This window comes from Tenrec ecaudatus, chromosome 11 (assembly GCF_050624435.1).
Source record: "Tenrec ecaudatus isolate mTenEca1 chromosome 11, mTenEca1.hap1, whole genome shotgun sequence".
Classification (NCBI taxonomy): Eukaryota; Metazoa; Chordata; class Mammalia; order Afrosoricida; family Tenrecidae; genus Tenrec; species Tenrec ecaudatus.
In genome coordinates, this window is record NC_134540.1 from 9778119 (window position 1) to 9786210 (window position 8092).

The following is an 8092-nucleotide window of genomic DNA, read 5'->3' on the forward strand; positions in this document are numbered from 1 at the left end:
TGTTACATAGGCAAGCTGTGCACAAGACAGCTCCAACGCCCCCAGCCATCTAGAAGGAGGATACCAATGAGTAGCATTGCCCGTCCGTAGGTGTTACATCCATTTTGGTCTGGTCAAGTCACAGTCCTGAGACACTTACACAGTGTTGGCCAAGTGGAAGCCATTTATCACATACAGAAGCCAACTGACTTATACCTTTGACCCTTGGACAGCAATGGGTTTGGACAGCATGGCTCCACTTATACACAGATAATTTTTTAAAGATCTTGTGATATCAATCCTCTCACCATGAACAGGTTGTCTCTCTAGTAAAAAAGTAAGCTCTCTCAGTCCTCGCATATGTTCCACCGTACTTATTGCAAGATCATAAACCTTGGACAGAACCAGAAAACCCTTGAGAAGGACCCGTGGTGATGCCGGATGTTCTCCCCCAAAGCAGTGCATCCTCATGGCCTTACAAGGAAGATCTGAATTGCTTGATGTGTGTCACATCTTGAGATGTGCAGCTCGTGGTGGCTCACCGCTTCAAGAAAAATGAACCCAGAGTGCGGAACACTGTAAAAAATGAAATCGGGATATTCATGAAGCTGTAGCTGCAGCTATGACAGCAGGCTCTAAAATCTTGCTTTTGGGGAAAAATACCTTGTTAACCTCTAAAGCAATTGCAGTTCTCATGTGGATGCAGTATATAAAACATGGTCGGTGCTGCCAACGCCCAGGCAGAGAAGCTGAGGTCAACATCGAGTTTGAAATTAAAAGTGGATACAATATTATTTCAGCAATGCAGACAATAAAGTGTGTTGTTGTAGGTGATGGTGCCATTGATAAAACATGTCTCCTGATATCCTACACAACAAACAAATTTCCATCCGAATATGTACCAACTGTTTTTTGACAAGTATGCAGTCGCAGTCATGATTGGTGGAGAGCCATATACTCTCGGACTTTTTGATACTGCAGGGCAAGAGGATTATGACAGATTACGGCCGCTGAGTTATCCACAAACAGATATATTTCTAGTCTGTTTTTCAGTGGTCTCTCCATCCTCATTTGAAAATGTGAAAGAAAAGTGGGTACCTGAGATAACACACCACTGTCCAAATACTCCTTTCTTGCTTGTTGGAACCCAGATTGATCTCAGAGATGACCCCTCTACTATCGAGAAACTTGCCAAGAACAAACAGAAGCCCATCACCCCAGAGACTGCCGAAAAGCTGGCCCGTGACCTGAAGGCTGTCAAGTACGTGGAATGTTCTGCACTCACACAGAAACGCCTAAAGAATGTATTTGATGAAGCAATATTGGCTGCCCTGGAGCTCCCAGAACCGAAGAAGAGCCGCAGGTGTGTGCTGCTATGAACATCTCTCCAGAGCCTTTCTGCACAGCTGATGTCGGCATCATACTAAAAGCAATGTTTAAATCAAACTAAAGATTAAAAATAAAAAAAATAAAATAAAACATGATCAACAAGTCATGCATAGTTAATTTGGAGGGGAGTGAAAATCCATAGTGAATGGTTGATGGCACGGGCTCAGCACCTCTAACTGCCATGCTGGGCAGGGTCAGCTATATTGACCAACGTGACCGTCCAGAAATCAGAGGTCCAAGTCACCTTCCGGAGTCCCTCCCTGTTTATTTGTTGTCCTGCAAAGTCCAGTACTCCCGGGAGTCAGGGATCATTGAATGAGAATCTTTACCAATGGACAGCAGGGACGGTATACAGCTAGTCCAGAAAATCTTAGCTTGTTTTGGCCGGTCAGCCCATTAGCTCAGCCACCTGCCTCTCTACGTCCACTCTCACGTGGAACCAGGTCAGTCGGTGGGTGCCGGCTGCACATTACAAAGTCCGGAATCTGCATGACTCCACACCCGCCCCATTTCAGGCCAACTCACCAACTCTTCAAAGAGAGTTCAATTTCATGCAGCAGAAAAAGGACATGAGCGTGAAAAGGCTGGCAATCTGCTTCAGAAACTGTAGCCAGTTCGTCCAGAAGAGGTCTCCATGTGGAGAGTCACACCCAGGGACACGAACTCTCCCTACAGACAGCCTCAATTCCTGAGCTCCAAGGCTGTTCCAAGGTCCAGGACACTCTATAAGAATCCTTAGTCCTCGAGGCAGGCATAGGGATGCCTCGTTGCATATGCATGAGTGCGAGCATAAATGAATAGGCGTGGCCGATTTCATCCCAGCCCCTTCCTTCCTGATGCTCTTTGCCCAGGGTGATCTTGGGTTCCCACTCTATTTGTCCATGGTCAAGGGTCGCCGGGCTCTTTGCAACAATAAAGGCCCAAGCACAGCTGGCGGATTCCATTTTCAGTTTCCAAAGCCAGAGACACAGGATTAACCAGGTCCTGGGCCCCTCGCGGATCCACAGACCTTAACTGGCTAAAGTTTCAGAAGCAGATTGCCAGACGGTCTTTCTTCCTAGTCTCCCTTCAACTGGACCCTGAGGTGATGCCTGTCCAATGTAGGTGGCCTTGACGCCATGTGCCCTCATCTTGTTGCCCTGTGATAGCCTATGCAACTTCACAGCAATGCATAGGCTATCACAGGGCAACAAGATGAGAGAGCGGTAGTTGAAGGTGGAAGAGAATGGGGAGAATTATGGTGTTATCTTCCAAATGGCCACAGAGCCCACTGCTGTACATTGCATTTAACACTCTAAAAAGACTTACTGTCATTGAGGTGATGCCGGCTCATAGTGACCCTATAGCTCGGGGTATAACTGTCTCTGTACGTTTCCAAGACTTCACTCTTCCGGAGCAGAAAGCTCCGGCTTTCTCTCTAGGAGCATCTGGTGATTTTGAACTGCTGACCTTGCATCTCACAGGCCAAACATTAAACACTGAGATAATAAGATATACAACATTTGGGTCATAGACTCAGGATCTTCTGAAAGACCAGGATCCCTATGGGTGTGGATTACCCAATATATTTGTTTATTCCTTCTTGTCTTCCTGCCATCTTCCTATTATTCCTCATTTCCTCTACTTTTCGTTCCCCTCTTGGTCCTCCCCTCTCCCTCTTCCCTCGACCTCCCCTCCCGCCCTCCTCCTTCCTTCTTTTCTTCCTCAGAAGTTGAACGGTCCATGGTGGCTCAGATAAAAGGCCTGAGCCTGCCTTATGCCTTTACCCACCATTTCTCCAGTGCATCCACCATCAAGGGCTTCCACCTCCCCAACGCCTTCCTTGGGATCCTGCCGGACAGCCTCTCTGCTTCTTCCTTGCTCCCTCAGCGCGTAACTTCCTGCCATAGAGGTGAGTTCGACGCCTGGTGACCCTGTAAGATGGGGTGGAACGGCCCTGTCAGTTTCCCAGGAGATCACTCTTTCCCGGAGTCGAAAGCCCTATTTGAAGTGGCGGGTGATGTCTAACCGCCCTGCTTGCAAAGTCAGCAGCGGTCTGCATAACCCACTTAGCACCAGGACCATGCCACGCTGATCTCGGGTGTTCGGCAGAGTCTGGTCTGCCGGGTTAGTACATGGATGGGAGACCGCCTGGAAATCCTGGGTGCTGTAGACTTCAGCACTTAAGTGGTTGGTATCCAAATGTCCTGGCAGCTGTGTGTGCACTCTGGCGGAAGGCTCCGCGTTTGGGGAAAAGTCCTCTCCAGGACCTTCCTTGGCATAGTGAAAATAGGGCTCTGTCTCCAGTGTGCGCTAGCATCAGACTCTGCGGATAAGTAATTCCTGTGCCAGAAGGACCTGGGACCAGGCCTGGGTACCCGAGTGGCCCAAGGAGTGAGATGCCCTTTCTCCCCAATGGGATCACACCATTTTCCCACACGCTGTTCTTAATGTCATTAGAAGAGAAACATCAATAGCAAAATAAACTTTCCCATACTTAAAAAAATTTTTTTTTCTAAAGCCCTCCAGCAGTGGGGAATCCGAATCGGAGATGGGAAAGTCCCAATGCCCGGGTGCCCTGTGCCATCCCCTGCGCGTCCATTGTCCTTGAGAGCCCAGGGAGACTAGGTGCGGCCTGCGCCTGTGCAGGGAGGCCATCAGCTGTGCCTACCGGCTTTCAGGGTTGCTTGCTGAATTTAGTACCCAGTCCTCCGGCGCTGCTTCTCTTTGTCTAGATTAACCTCCCACCCCCTTCTCCCGGCTGCACCAGGCTGCAGAACGCTGACACCTGATGCTTTCCAAGAGGCAGGCTTCAGGAGAGCTCGCATGGTCTTGGTCCAGCTTGGGATTCATGTGAGTGTGTGTGTGTGTGTGTGTGTGTGTGTGTGTGTGCGCGTGCGCGCGTGTTCGCGCGCGCGTGTGCCCTGTTTTCTGTTTCATTGCAGTGTCTTGATTGGATACGGGGTATTTGGCTTCTTCTCTTTCTCTCTCTCTGCCCCGTCCCCCACCCCCTTTTCAAATCTAGGACTCATCTGAAGAGACAGACTGACAGTCGTGGAGACAAGACGCTTTTCATTCGTGTGCAGCGCGGGGCAGGCCTGACTCCGGGCCAGCGAGGCACAAGCTTCTGCACGAATGCACTGGCAGCCGCAGAGCGGGAGTCACCCGGGGATTAGCGCATCCGCACAGGTCGCCCCAGGGGAACCCGGTCACCTGGGGCCCAGGCAGGGCTCCCGGAAGAGGGCTGGGGCGACAGGAGCCTGTTCTGTATCTCACCGTTCCTTCCTGGGAACACATTCAGCAGTCTTCTCCCGAGGCTGTGTTTGTTCGCGTCCTTTCTGTACCTGTTTCTCCAAGGACAGGACCTACAGGGCTGGATGTACCCAACGCTCCCAACTGCACTGGTGTGTCTTCAACTACCATTGAGTGCCCACATTGGCCACATGGTCTGATACCCTGCTGTCACTAGCCCTCGCCTGGGACTTCGCCTGAGAACTCCATCTCTGATAACGAAGATCCAAGCCCCCAGCCAGCAAGTCAATTTGGACTTCCAGGGACCATCCAGGGCAGAGCAGAACCATTCCTTTGTTGCTTTTTTTTTTTTTTTTAAACATCTTTAGCGCAATAGACAGTCTCTTCTTTCTCCCATGATCATGCTGGTGGATTTGGCCTCATGGTTAGCAGCTCAATGCCGAGAGTTCAATGCCACGGGGCCAAGAGTTTGTTCCATGTGCTGATACTCGCTTAAAAAAAATCCATGGAGAGAATGTGTCTGCTATATAGACCGTTCCCCTTGGATAGGGATCTCTGACTTACCAACTTCAAGAAGACTCTTAATATCCTTGCCCTTTCATTTGATGTCACTTTGCCTTTGCATTGAAATGATTGAGGGAGACGATGAGGCTGTCTGCTCTCTTAAAGATTCCCAGCCTCAGAATCCCATGGAAGCACTTCTACTCTGTCCTATAGGGTGGCTATGAATCACAACCAACTGGAGAGCTGTGGGGTATTGTTTTGGTTTTTGTTGGTTTGTTTTTTAAATAATTTAACCTACCTGACTTACAGCACATTCTTCTTCACAATCAATTTTATTTGCTGCACGTGGACATGAGTTTATAAACCATGAAAACAGACTTCAGGCCTATTTTTGCACTAAAACCAACAAAAAAAACAACAACAAACAAACAGAAAAGAATCCTCTCTGCCCTTGATGGGAGTCTGACTTATGAAGACTCTAGAGGACCGAGCAGAATTTCTGAGACTGGGAATCTTGATTTGAATAGAAAGCCTCTTCTTGTTTACCTGGAGCTGCTGGTGATACAAACTGCTGACCTTGCAGTGAGCTGAATAAGGTATAGCCCACAGCACCACCAGAACTCCTTCTTGCAGTAAACACACAAAACCAAGTTCACTGCCATAGAGGAGGTTATGACTCCTACGGACCTGTAGGACAGGTTAGAAGAGCCGCTGTGGGCTTAAACTGCTGACCTTGTTGGCAGCTCAACCCAACCCCATTTTGCCACTAAGGGTCTTTAGTCTTGTAATAAAGTAAGGCTAAGTAAGAACCATCTGTGTTTATTTGCTTTGATATACCTACAAATTCGACCTGAAGATACACTCAAGAACAGACCTTGTTCACAACACACAATGGTCTTGCATTGTGTGACTTATACACACACACAAACCCTCACAACTTTTTGATGTGACTACCTCATTAACTCAACTATATGCCCCCCAATATTCAAAAAGACCCAAAGCATTGGCCGTGTGTACTTTTAATCCCAAGAAGATCCTTGGTGCAAGCCCCTTTGCCCACCCACGACCATGGAGTTGGTTCCAATAGGACAAGAGTAGATTACTCCTTAGGGTTTCTGAGACTGTCAGTCTCTTTTAAAAACTGCTATATTGTCATACAAGTCACATATCATGCAACTCAGTCGTCCAATCACATCAAGAAGAGTTGTACACAGTCATCACCACAATCAGTTTTAGAACACGGTTTTCATTCTGGTCCTGATTGTTATTGGCTCTCCCCCTCCCTCCTCCCCCACCAACCTTCCCCTGGAAGGGGGCACTCAGGGAACCATTCCTCCAGTTACATTCTCTCTAGAATCTGGAGTCTAAATTTACCTCTCCTGGATTTCATATACAGAAAAATGATTTTTAAAAACCTAACTATAATAACAAGGTGCAACATTTAAGAACGTCTAAGGAAAAGAATGCAGAAAATATTAAAAACGCTTTACAGAGCAGACAGCGTCTTCTTCCTCCCGTGGAGCTCCTGGTGGGTTTAAGCCATTAACTTTGCGCTTAGCAACCTGGCGCTTAACCCACTGTTCCACCAGGGAGCTGTGTGAGATCCTTGCCTCAATAGTCCTGTCAGTTTCTCAGGAAAGATGTGTTGACTTTCTTATAAGCAGTGGAGAATAAGAATGACTCAGACACATCTTCAGATCTGGGGGACAAACACCAACAACTCAAATCCCATTCCCCATGGGAAATGATTATCCTCACCCTCCAGACTCCACAGGACAGCTGCCCTAATGCGCCCCCCCCCTCCTGCCACATCAACTACCTCCCTGAGGATGTTCCTAGGACACAATGGCAACTTCTGCAAAAGAGCCCATAGCTATGATGACCACCACTCCTCCGGACCGTCGTGACTTCTAAGGTTTCTGTAAAGGATCCTTGCTAGCGTTGTTGGATAAGCATTGGACAGCTAACTGAAAGGTCAGTGGTTCAAACCCACCAGCTGCTCTGAGGGAGAAAGTTGAGGCTATCTGTTCTCATACAGATTTACCACCTAGGATGTCCAAGATCTGGCTGCTACAAGTTGGAATCCACTCGATTGCAGTGGTTTTGAGGTAAAGGCAAGTCTACGCAGTTAACCCTAGTACTCTTATCCATGAAACTGGGCCATGCATTTAGCATGGTCTGCCCCAGTAAAGTCCCATAGTTTTATTGGGACCATTAGGAGCACATGTTTTATATGGGAGTGGATCATGTTTTGTGTTTCTTAGTATTTTCTTTTAGAAAAAGGAAATGGGGAAAAATGGACAGGAGAACACAAGTTGATTTCATGTCAACACAGACACACACACACACACACACACACACACACACACACCAAATATCTTCCCCTTCCAGCATGCCCTCCAAACTACCTAAAAGATTCAGGAAAGCCGCTGCTAATAAAAAGGTGAGATCAACAGAAGTGCCTGCTCCGCCATGAAAAATGATCAGGATCATGCTTCTGCCAAGTGGTGCAGGAGCTGTCAGCAGGTTGGAGAGTTCTGTGACAGCAAATTAATTCCCTCAAGCTGAATTGCCAGAGACCGTACAGACCAATCTGTGAGGAAACAAACCAAAAAAAAAAGGGTAGAAAACAATGCTGGGTTTCGAAAGAGTACATGGTCCACATTCCCCACCTGGAGGTTACAGCTGGACATTTTTTCTGAGTTGGATCCATCAGGTCCCTAGAATTTGGAAAGTGGTTGAAAAAGTGAGACACTCACACCCCTGCCTTAGGAGACGGGCAGGAAATAGGGATATTAACCAAGTGAAACTGGGGGTGAAGTCTTTGAGCATCTTTCTTTGACCACCCTGCTTAATTGCCTTTCTGCAGACTTCCTGATCAGAGCCTTGGAGGAGTAGTGGTTGTGTATTGGACTCAACACCTCAAGGTCTCTAGTTTGAAGTCACCCAATATTCCTGGGGATAAAGAGGATGCTTTCGATAACCCTGA

The 8092-nt window shown here is 47.8% G+C and overlaps 1 pseudogene; it reads left to right on the plus strand.

Annotated features, from left to right (window-relative positions):
• The first annotated feature begins 781 nt into the window (after positions 1-781).
• LOC142461640 (cell division control protein 42 homolog pseudogene) lies at positions 782-1432 on the plus strand (annotated as a pseudogene).
• Positions 1433-8092: the final 6660 nt, after the last annotated feature.